The 12,395-nt window shown below is 42.0% G+C and overlaps 1 protein-coding gene across 1 annotated transcript in view; it reads right to left on the bottom strand.

The window, feature by feature from the left end:
• Positions 1-12,395, bottom strand: part of LOC134209849 (zwei Ig domain protein zig-8-like) — a 374,125-nt gene that overhangs the window by 173,712 nt on the left and 188,018 nt on the right. The gene's annotated exons all lie outside the window — the stretch shown is intronic.

The raw sequence follows: 12,395 nt of genomic DNA on the forward strand, positions 1-12,395 counted from the left end.
TATTAGACAAGCTTGGTAGAGCAACATATTTCTCTACCATTGATCTAGTATCTGGATTCCATCAAATTCAACTAGATAAAAAAGACTTCGAAAAACGGCTTTTCTGTGAATTCGGGAAAATACGAATTCACCAGAATGCCCTTCGGCCTAAAAAACGCCCCAGCGACGTTTCAAAGGGTCATGGACTCCGTTCTTAGGGAATTTATTGGGGTATGTTGTCTCGTTTACATGGACGACATAATAATTTTCTCAAGTTCGTTCGAAGAGCACGTGAAGGATATTCGAAAGATACTTTAAAAATTAAAGGAAGCATGTTTGAAAATACAGTTGGACAAGTGTTACTTCTTTAGACCAGAAGTCCAATTTTTGGGTCATACCGTTACAAAACAGGGAGTCAAACCGAACAGTGATAAAATCGAGGTGATAAAAAATTGGCCCATTCCGAAAACTGAAAAGGAATTAAAACAATTTCTTGGAACCATTGGTTACTATCGCCGCTTTATTAAAGACTTCGCGAAGATGGTAAAACCTCTCACACAACTACTGCGGAACGATACAGACTTCAAGTTCACTGCAAAAGAAACCCAATGCTTCGAAAAATGTAAATCCCTTCTGATTATGGACCCTATTTTGGCCTACCCCGATTTTGAGAAGGAATTTATTTTGACGACAGATGCAAGCGATTTTGCGATCGGAGCAGTCCTATCACAAGGACAAATTGGCAAAGACCGCCCTATTGCCTATGCATCTAGAACACTTAGCAAAGCCGAAGAAAATTATTGTACCACGGAGAAGGAACTCTTAGCCATCATATGGGCGGTAAAACATTTCCGGCCCTATCTTTACGGGCGACGTTTTAAGTTAATTACCGATCATCAGCCATTAATATATTCCATGACAAGTGCTAACCAAAAAATTATACGTTGGAAAATAGACCTCAGTGAATTCGACTTCGAAACAATTTACAAACCTGGACGAGAGAACGTCGTAGCAGACGCCCTTTCAAGAATTAAGCAGACCGACCTCAACGCCAACAACCAGAGTAATACAGAGGACGAACACGACGAAAACAACAGTGACGGAGAGACTGTACACTCAGCAGATACTAGCGACGACCATTACATTTGGACGACAGAGAAACCGACTAACATGTTTAGAACACAACTGATATTCAAAATCCATTCACAAGAACTCGACTTTCACGAACAGATTTTTCCCAAATACCACAGATTCACAATCTCAAGACCAGACTTCAACGAAGAAAACATTGTCGAAATTCTCAAAGAAAGACGTAGCCGAAACGGAACAAATTACATGTACTGACCCATACCATTAACCCAGATCATCCAAGAAACATACCGAAAAACACTTTTCTCACAGCAAAATTTTCAAGATCTATATTTCACAGGTACTCTTACAAGATGTTAGACTCCCGGAGGAGCAGGACGAAATTGTGCGGAAAGTCCACGAGTACGCACATAGAGGAACAAAAGAAAATAAACAACAAATCCTTTTGAACTATTTCTTTCCGGAAATCGACAAAAGCTCAAAATTTACATTAGCAACTGTCCTATCTGCAAGAAATGCAAGTACGACAGAAAGCCCCCAAAATTAATTCAAAGAACCAACAACACGATTCGACCATTTCAAAAAATACATATCGACATATTTTTCATAAAAGGCAAAAAAATGTTAACAGTAGTGGACGCTTTTTCAAAATTGCAAATGTGATCGCTCTGGAAACCAGAACAATTATTGATCTGAAAAGGGCAATCACAGAGCATATTCGGGTTTTCGGTAGACCAGATGTTATAGTTTGCGACCAAGAACCTGGTTTTACTTCTATCGATTTCATAGGCTTCTTACAAGACTTAAATATAGAGATACACCACGCAAGTTGCAGTAACTCGAACGGAATAGTGGAGCGTTTTCACTCCACGTTAATAGAACTTTTCGGACATTAAACCACAGACACAAAGATTTGGAACTACATGACAGAATGAATATCTTGGTAGACATCTATAATAATACAGTCCATTCAGCTACAGGGTACAAACCAAGACAAGTTATCTTTAACCACCAAAACCAGACTAACGCTGACGATATTTTCAAAACTACAAGAAGACACAATCAGCTATTTTGGTAATGATGGGAAAAGGAAAAGACAAGTAGAGGAAGAAAATAAAGGAAAATCATTACCAGAACAGTTGGTAAACGGTAAAGACGTATACATCAAGGTTACACAACGTATCACAAAAGACAAAGAACCTTTTAAGACCTCACGAGTGCAAGAAAATAACGACCTCACTTATAAAGATTCATTTGGAATAAAATTCACAAAAAACGAATTAAGAGATAAATTTTCTTGAACTCCTTTCAGACTTATACCACTGACTACAGCGACGACCTTTCACGATGTATCAACAAGAAATGGACTACTGACAATCAAATTAGACACTGCCAGAATACGAGTAGGCTATGAGAGACTTATCCACAAAGTTGATTTAGAACACATCAGGCAAAACATCGAATATATAGAGAATCTTGCCACTAAACTTAATATCACAGACCACTTAGAACAAACCTTTCAATTCAAGATTAGGAAAGCATATGAGAAAATGAATAGTTTTTACCCTAGAAGACACAAAAGAGGACTTGTAAACGCTCTAGGAAAAGTAGTTAAATTCGTAGCCGGTAACCCGGATCAGGACGATTTAGATTTAATCAACCAAAACTTTGAAATTCAGGATCAAGTCAACAACAAAATTATAGAAAACCAAGCGAAACAAATCAGAATAAATAACTTGCTTCAATCAACAGTTAACAAGGTTTCCAAAACACTAAGGTCAATTTCTATCAAAATAGATGAAGATAATTCAAGAGTTAGCAGAGATTTAGAACAGATCAACCTTTATTTTAAATCTAGATATTTTGATTAAGACATTAGAAGATCTGGAGGAACAGTTAGTTTTTTCGAAATCCAATCACTTGAACAAAAACATTCTTAGTCCAAAAGATAAAGAGTATATTTGGAAGTTCTTAGAAAATCAACAAATCAACATGAAATTCGAAGACGAAATGTATAGGCTTGTTTTATCGATCGCCTCTTTACAAAACAACCATATAATCATAATCATCAAAATTCCTATCATCGAGCAGAAGCAGTACAGACTGATGCAACTGGAACCCATCAACACAAACGGAACACGAATCGATACAAACATCCGCTATGTGGCCTATCATCAACACACATTTTACGAGCAGAAGGAAAAGTGCTTCATCTGCGACAATACTAATCCAGTAAACGACGATTGCGTATTCAACATACTCACTAACCGGAAAGCCAAATGTTCAACATACAATCAACCGGAGCAACCAATCATCAAAGAAATCAGCCTAGGAACCATACTGATCGACACAGACACAACAATATACATAGAAGATTCATGCGGGGATTCACGTCTAGTATCAACACCAACAATCATCGAAACAGGTAACTGCACAGTTACAGTGCAGAACTTCACATTTAAAAGCAACCCCAAACCTACCGACCAACAAGAATTTTTACACCAATTTTGGAAAAGAGATATTATTAACCAAGCAAAATACGGACGTAAAAAGAACTGCATCTGATGAATCTCAACAGTTTGGAAGAGATCAGAAGGCTTAAATTTCACATAATTAGCTCACAGACAATTGGAGGAGTGATCATTGTCCTCCTCGTTTCGATAACCCTAATCATTTTCTGCATTCGCAGATACAGAAGTCAACCTTGTACCAAAGATGAGGATACAACCACTTTACACATATCTTGTAGCAATTCAGGTTCGGCGAACGGAAAATTAACAGACAAAACGGTTAATCAACAAAAGGACAACCCATCTAGTTTGGCCAACCTATTCTTTCCGGCCAAATTCACATTCACCGATGACTCTTTGAGGTCAACCGAGGACGCCTGACACTTAGGGGGGAGACGTTATGTCGGTTCCGGTCACCATCCAACGCCAACACATTCACCTGGCCATAGCAACAGCGAACACCCAGAACCAGCCCATAGCAAGCGCGGAGCCGTAAACGATGAGCCACGCAAAATTCCACAAGCCGTGGGAACAAAGGTTGCATCGGAATCACGCCACCCGGAGGATTGCGGAATCAGCAGATTTAATTAATAAAAGTGATCGATAAACGAGTGACAAGTTCAGTTTTTAGTGTGACATTGTAGAATTCAGTTTAATTTAGTGAATAAATTATTTTTTTATAAAGTCTCGGCGAATCAACGCTTAGCTTACATATATGTAAAACCAATACGATTTGATGGAATTAAATGCAATTGTACTAAACTCGTCTGATGACAGTGAAAACATTCCACTAAAAAAGAGGTAATTAATTTTCTTGAACACTGTTGTTTAAATTTGGAACCAATTCCAGATGTCGCTCCTGTTTAGGTAGGCCTTTACCGTTTTCCCAGATATTTCTGTAGATTTGACGTGAAACTAATTATTATAAAATCAAATGTAAATCATGTGATCATCTTGAACGAATGAATGGTAATTTTGTGACAATTTCATATTCAATTTTGAGCTCTGTATGGAAGATTGGGAAGACTTGATCCCATTTTCTTATTTCCGATGTATCACAGCCAAAAATGAATAAACTTACGAGGTTTTCGCACAGACTCTCCAAGAAATACATAATTTAACTTTACTGATATGTCACAGTCCGTAAATTGTTGGAGGAAGGGTCGTTTGGTCGAAACCCATTCGGCCGAAAGCCGTTTGGCCAAATATACCATTTGGCCGAACAGACAATTAGTCCGAAAGGGTCATTTAGCCGAAAGGATCGTTGGGCCGAAAGCCATTTGGCCGAATATACCATTTGGCCGAACAGACAATTAGTCTGAAAGGGTCATTTAGCCGGGTTAGGGACAAAAGGTCGAAAGACTGTTACCGAATATGCCAACAATAAGCCCACTGATGCGCCCTAGTTTTTTTTTAAATACTAAAATCCCCGGATGTGAGACTATGCATGAAGTACCCAAAGGCGGAACACACAGGTAAATTGCCGACTATCTGTGTATTCTGTCTTCAGAGTGTAAACGACTAACGCTACCGCAGCCTTGATCCAGCGGGCGAACTTGAGACGTCAGCGAGATATCCGGGGCGAGGAAAAAGAGGAGAAGGAGAGGAAAACGAAAAAGCGGAAGAGAACGAGGCTTTTGGGTTTGACCGTTGAAGAGGAAGGACGTTTTTTAAAGAAAGAGTGAGGAAAGCTTCCCAGGAATCGCGGCTCCTAGTGCAACCCAAAAGAGAAGCCTGACGGCAAGTGTCCTCAGCGGAAAAAACGTGGGGGTTCCCGGTAATCGCGAGTTAGTTTTGTGCTGCGAAGACGCCGTGCCCATTCGCGTGGTTTTCAGTCTGTGCCTACGGCACCGAGTGCCCTAGGGAACCGACGACAAGTGCATCTTATGGAGGAGACAGCCGGCGCGAGTTCCAATTCAGCAATTAGTGAGGCCATGTGATCAAGGAGGCTTAGGGCTACAGATCCCGATGTTTAAATCGAAGGCCTTGTTGACGAACCGTCACATTCAGGAAATTGACTGTATCCCCTTCTACAAGACTTACCTAAGTCAAAGAAATCTTCATGCTCTACCTTTTGACGTTCCGTGTTTGAAAGTTATTCTGCAAACATTTACTCGATTGCCGCTTCAAATCCAACAAAATGCTACGTCCAAACAAATCCACCGTTTCCATCTTGACCAAACGGACCAGCCTAGAGTAGAGACACGATATCCTGGAGTAAACTGGAAGAGAGTATGGCGCAACATTGGAAGCAAACTACTTTCATCAGAACAACGAAGCTCTTGGTACTTACTCGTGAATGAGAAAACAGAACATAGAATGCTGTGGCACACCATGCGGAGAGCGGACAGCGAACAATGTATACACTGCAACATGGCAACGGAGACTCTAGCCCACAAACTCAGTGAATGCCCAAGGGTAGCATCAGCATGGCGGCAACTACAGCGTGTATTGGCAACGATCATCGGGGGAGAGAGGAGACTTTCCTTCGATGATTTGCTTCGAACAGCTTTGACCCACACAAACAGGAGACAAACAACATTAATTCTTAAGCTTTTTATAAATTATGTGTCCTTTATCATGAATTGTGATAACGCTATAGACGTAGATGAGCTAGAATTTTCTCTTCAAATCGAATTGTAATTAATTTTGAATAATAGAACCATTAATAAACAAGCTTTTTATGTTAAAAAAAAAAAATCACTCCAACGGGAGGAGAACCAGCCCACAAACCTTGGCCTCTCGCTTCCGCGGCTCTATGCCATCGTCCTTTCGGTTGGCACTGCGAAAACCACAATCTTTTCCTTGCGGGGTAAACGACAATCCCCTTTGCCGGCGGTGACACGCGCTCACCCACACGAAAACCTCCAAGCAACCCGTTTCGACCCCAGGAGCCTAGTACTCTCCAAGGTCCCATTTTTCTCGGTTGGTGCGATGACGGCAGGTGGTCGAGAACCGGCGCAGTGACGTTCAACGCGACGGAATACCGTCGACCCTCCTCTTGGCCTACGACTGGAAGGTTCCCGAGTAGCACGCTTGTCACATATTAGTCACTGTGACTCATGTGCGACCAAATCCAGTCACACTGGAGTTGTTGCAACCTAATCGATCTCAACTGTGCTCCTAGGGTTACGGTCGAGCAAGACGTCGGAAACTGGGACCTCCCCCCCGGATTTCTCTGGAACCGCCACACGACGTTGTCGGACAGGACACATCGTTCCCGGCCCGGCGAGCACCTGTCAAGAAATGTAAGTCATGAGATCTCCTACAAAACTACAAACGGCCGCAACGATACTTACTATGAACTAACATTAACCTAAGCAAATGAAAACAAACAAATAAAAAAAAGTAAAATGTATTTCTCCAGGTAATTTCATTTATTAAACTACTAGCCTTGACGTGCATGAGATTTTCTGGCTCTTTGTGGTTTTCCGCTTCAGTGACGTTGTTCGTGTGCCCCCTAAGCAGGTGTAGTAGTCCGACCCTGAGATAAAATCCCCCCTTACGCCCCTTACAAGGTGAGCTAGTGTGGGACGTTTGGACGTCCGCTCCACGGGTGTAAGGACACTACAGGAGTTTCTTACAAGACATACACACTTAAAATAAATAAAATTTAACTGATTTTCGGTGATTTTGACAGTTGAGGAATGGGAAAAATTACAAAAAATCTGTAAAATGAATTACCGAACAGTTCTGCTGTTGAGATTTCGGTAAAATTTACCGAATACGGTGAAATGAGTTAAGTGTGTAAGGTCGAAAGGACAAAAAGTCGAAAGACAAAAGGTCGAAAGACAAAAGGTCGAACGGGACAAAAGGTCGAAAGGACAAAAGGTCGAAAGGACAAAAGGTCGAAAGAGACAAAAGGTCGATAGAGACAAAAGGTCGAAAGGGGTAAAGGTCGAAAAAACAAAAGTTCAATCAAAATCAAAACTACACAATTTTAAACAATTAATTAAAATTCATTCAGTTAGTACAACTAAAGATGGATGTTTGGGTTTTCTAAATATCACATTGATCTTCCAAAATGGTGCCCTATTTTGACAGATCGAAATGATATTTAGAAAACCTTGATATCCATCTATTATTTGCACTCATTGAATGCATTTTATTCAATTGTTGAAAATAGTGAAAAATAAAAGGACAATTTGTTTTGCCAACTGGTCCTTTTGCCAATTCTGTCTCGACCAATACAAGTTTTATTCATTTCCAAAATCAACAATCTGCTTTATCTCTAACAAAACTATCGAGACATTCATAATATAGTTTCATAGTAATTTCTCCTTCTTTGAAAATGACTCATTCTTCAACTTTGATTAATGAGATGAGTGTCCTTTCGACTTTTTGTCTTTTTCGACCTTTTGTCCTTTTCGACCTTCTGTACCTTTCGACCTTTTGTCCTTTCGACCTTATGTCCCTTTTGGCGATTTGTCTTTTCGACCTTTGTCCTTTCGACCTTCTATCCCTTTCGAGGTTTGGTTTTTCGACCTTTTGTCCTTTCGACCTTTTGTTTTTTCGTCATTTTGTCTTTCGACCTTCTGTCCTTTCGACCTTATGTCTTTCGACCTTTTGTCATAGATTCCATTTAGCCGAAAGGATCGTTGGGCCGAAAAGGTCATTAAGCCGGAAGGGTCATTTGGCCGAAAGGGTCATTTGGTTGTAAGACTGGTTGCAGCACCTTACGCTCAAACACTCCGAAAGCTCTCCGATCAGCCTCCTTTAACGTCCATGTTTTATGGCCGTATAAAGCCACCGGAAGAATCAGAGTAGTTTACAGGGCGAGTTTTGTTTTCGTTTGCAGACTACGGGACTTAAGCTGATTACGAAGTCCGTAATAAGCCCTATTTGCAGCTGCAATACGCCTTTTCACCTCGCGGGTAACATCATTATCGCACGTCACTAATGTTCCAAGATACACAAATTCTTCCACCACTTCAAATCTTTCACCATCCAACACCATTTCACTACCACCACCACTAATGAACCCACGTTGATTGCCAGCCACCATGTACTTCGTTTTGCTGGTATTGATCGTGAGTCCAATCCTCGCTGTCTCCCTCTTAAAAGGCATAAAAGCCTCTTCCGCGGCACGGCAATCAATTCCGATAATATCGATATCGTCCGCAAAACCCAGGAGCTACGCGATCTTGTGATAATGCTAATTCTTTGCACGCCAGCTCTCCTAATCGCTCCCTCGAGCGCTATATTGAACGGTAGATTCGAGAGTCACCCTGCTTTAATCCATCTAAGGTAACAAATGACGTCGATGTTTCATCCGCAACCCTTACGCTTGATTTCGATCCGTCCAACATTATACGAATCAGCCGTATCAGTTTCGCCGGAAAACCATGTTCAAGCATAATTTGCCATAATTCATTCCGTTTCACTGAATCGTACGCCACCTTGAAATCAATAAACAGATGATGTGTCTGAAAGTTGTACTCCCGGAATTTATCAAGGATTTGTCTCAGGGTAAACATTTGATCCGTCGTTGATCGGCCCTCACGAAAACCTGCTTTGTATTCGCCGACGAAAGACTCTTCAAGCGGTCTCAATCTGTTGAACAGAATACGGGACATAATTTTGTACGCCGAATTAAGGAGGGTTATTCCTCGGTAATTGGCGCACTCCAGTCTGTGCCCTTTCTTAAAGAGAGGGCAAACGAGGCCGTCCAACCAGCTAGCAGGCATTTCCTCGTCTTCCCATATTTTCGACATAATATGGTGCAGAACTTCTTAAAACTGCTCACTGCCATGTTTGAGAAGTTCAGCCGGGAGCTGGTCCTTCCCCGCAGCCTTATTGTTTTTCAGCTCTTTAACAGCTTTTTTAACCTCATCTAGTGTATGTGACTCCACAGCTTGTCCATCGTCGCTAACATTCATTCTGTTCACCGATGCACTGTCATTTCCACTATTCAACAAAGTTTCGAAGTGTTGCTTCCACCTGGCAGCCACTTCGGTTTTATCTGTCAGCAAATTCCCTTGTAGGTCGTTGCACATGACGGGAGATGGCGCTGTCTTTCTCCGCACGCCATTGACAGACTCATAAAACCTCCGCATATCGTTCTGCTCCATTTTTTCCTGCGCCTCACTAATAACTTGTTCTTCGTACTCTTTCTTCTTTCTGCGGTGAGTTCGTTTTTCGGCTGCTCTTGCTTCCTTGTACCGATCTCTATTCGATCGGGTACCCGACACCAACATTCGGCTTCTGGCAACGTTCTTCTCGTCTGTCACTCTCTGACATTCCACATCGAACCAACCCGTCCTGAGTCGCCTCTGTGCAGTGCCTACCACTTCTCGTGCTGTTGTGCTCACCGCTCCATGGATCGACTCCCATAGATCGTTGATGTTGTCGCTAACGTTGATTGCACTTATTCGTTTGTCGAGCTTCTGGCGGTACTCAGCCGATACTCTTTCAGCCGACAATCGCTGGATATTGTAACGCATCGTTGGCTGTGATCTTTCGTTCGATACAGTTGACAACCGTGATCGAATTTTACTGACAACGAAGTAGTGATCAGAGTCAATGTTCGGACCTCTGAATGTCTGCACATCAATAACATCCGAGAAATGGCGCCCATCCACCAGAACATGGTCTATCTGGTTGCAAGTTTCACCATTTCGGTGTCTCCCGGTGTACTTTCGGGTATTCTTTCGTGCAAAGTAGGTGTTACTGATGGCCATCCTCTGGCAGCAGCGAAATTTACTAGCCGTATGCCGTTGTCATTGGTAGCGGAGTGAAGGCTCTCCCTACCGATTCTTCTTCTTCTTCTTATTGGCTTTACATCCCCACACTGGGACAGAGCCGCCTCGCAGCTTAATGTTCATTAAGCACTTCCACACAGTTATTAACTGCGAGGTTTCTAAGCCAGGTTACCATTTTTGCATTCGAATATCATGAGGCTAACACGATGATACATTTATGCCCAGGGAAGTCGAGACAATTTCCAATCCGAAAACTGCCTAGACCGGCACCGGGAATCGAACCCAGCCACCCTCAGCATGGTCTTGCTTTGTAGCCGCGCGTCTTACCGCACGGCTAAGGAGGGCCCCATACCGATTATGGGACGTAAAAAGTCCTCTCTACCGACCTGAGCGTTAGCGTCTCCGATAACAATTTTCACGTCATGCTTTGGGCACTCTCAAGACATTGATAAAACGCGTCCTTCACGTCGTCGGATTTATCGTTTCTCGGTGCGTAAACGTTGATTAGGCTGTAATTGAAGAATTTGTCCCGTAACCTCAACACACAGATTCGTTCGCTAATGGGTTTCCACCGCATCACTCGCTTCATCTGCTTGCCCATCACTACGAAACAAACTCCATGCTCTGCTTTTCCGCCGCCGCTGTGATAGATGTTATACTTTAATGCAGTGTTGGTTGTGGGGTCCACGGCTCGGAATTCACGTTTCCGGATCTTGGCCATCGGACTTCTTGAATAGCGGCCACGTTAGGGTGGCTCAAATTAGTATGGGAAAAACTTTTTTCAATTTTTTTGATGGGCCGCCCTCTTATTCGGTTCTATTTGATGCCCTGATACTCTGGACAAAATTTCAGCCAAATCGGTCAACGTTTGGGCAGTGCTAAACTCGTTGGAAGTTTATATGGAAAAATGTATGCAGAAACTTCCAAAAACAGTGATTTGCAGTTGGACGGCACAATTTACGATCAAGAACCATTATACTCATTCAGTTCTTGTAAAATAAAATACAGAACGTTATGCTGAAAACCGCGAGAAGATTAGAGTTTATTACGCAAAGATATTAGCATTTCACTGGAGTGTTGTAGGGGTGAATTTATTTCTTTTCAAAGGTAAAAGAAACGAAATTTGCTCAAACCCCACTGCAGAGAAATGCTAATAACTTAGCCGGGCAAACTCGAATCTTCTCGCGGTTTTCAGCATAACATTCTGTATTAAATTCTCCAAGATCTGAATGAGTATCATAGTTCTTCATCGTAAGTTGTGTAGTCCAGCTGCAATTTACTGTTTTTGGATGTTTCTGCAAAAGTGTTTTTGAGCTACTGTAGGCCACGTTCACTCCAACCTTCAGCAGTTCGCGAGCCAGAAGGCTCACTCGTCCAGGTTCATTTAGGGTCCTGACATTCCAGGTACCGAGTTTCCAATTTCCAAACATAACGTTCTCTTTTTCTTCTATCTCCATTTTTAGTGGTATTTGAGAGGCTTCATTAAGCAACCTTACCGGGGTCGCGTTACCTACATCGCGCTGGTGGGGCTGCCACCTTAGATATAGATGACGCGATACAGCATTTCGTTGATCAGCCGCTGGGTACCATGCAGACGCTGTTTGAGCCGCACCTCCTGGTGAATAGACGCTCGAGGCGTACCTTCTCACTCTAGCTGATGTCAGAAGGACAACAGTGCCCAGAGCTGCACTACCAGCTAAGTACAAAACCCTTAGCTGGCGGTCTTTTGTCATCGGACGACCCGTGGAAGCGTGAGATAGGAACTTGTGGGGACCAGAGCTCTGTTGGGCGCTCCTTCCTTGATGTCAACACACCATTTTGCAGCCCAAGCGAACATATGGCCTCCACGTATATTTTGTTAACAATACAGAAATGTGTTAATAACTAAACAGTATAGTGCATAAGTCGGGATACCGGTAGTTTGATTTAAATTTGATTTATATTCCTTTGTGGTCAATGTTGTTGTCAGTATTAATCGAGAAAGGCGATTATTTAATTAATAACGACGTATAAAATCACTGTAGAGAGATGCTGAAAAATCGTTTATAACTATCTTCGTCTCAGTAATAGATCTGTTATAAGCTCAATATGCATTCAATATTTTTAATATATTCAA

The sequence above is a fragment of the Armigeres subalbatus genome, chromosome 2 (assembly GCF_024139115.2).
Source record: "Armigeres subalbatus isolate Guangzhou_Male chromosome 2, GZ_Asu_2, whole genome shotgun sequence".
NCBI classification, from domain to species: domain Eukaryota; kingdom Metazoa; phylum Arthropoda; class Insecta; order Diptera; family Culicidae; genus Armigeres; species Armigeres subalbatus.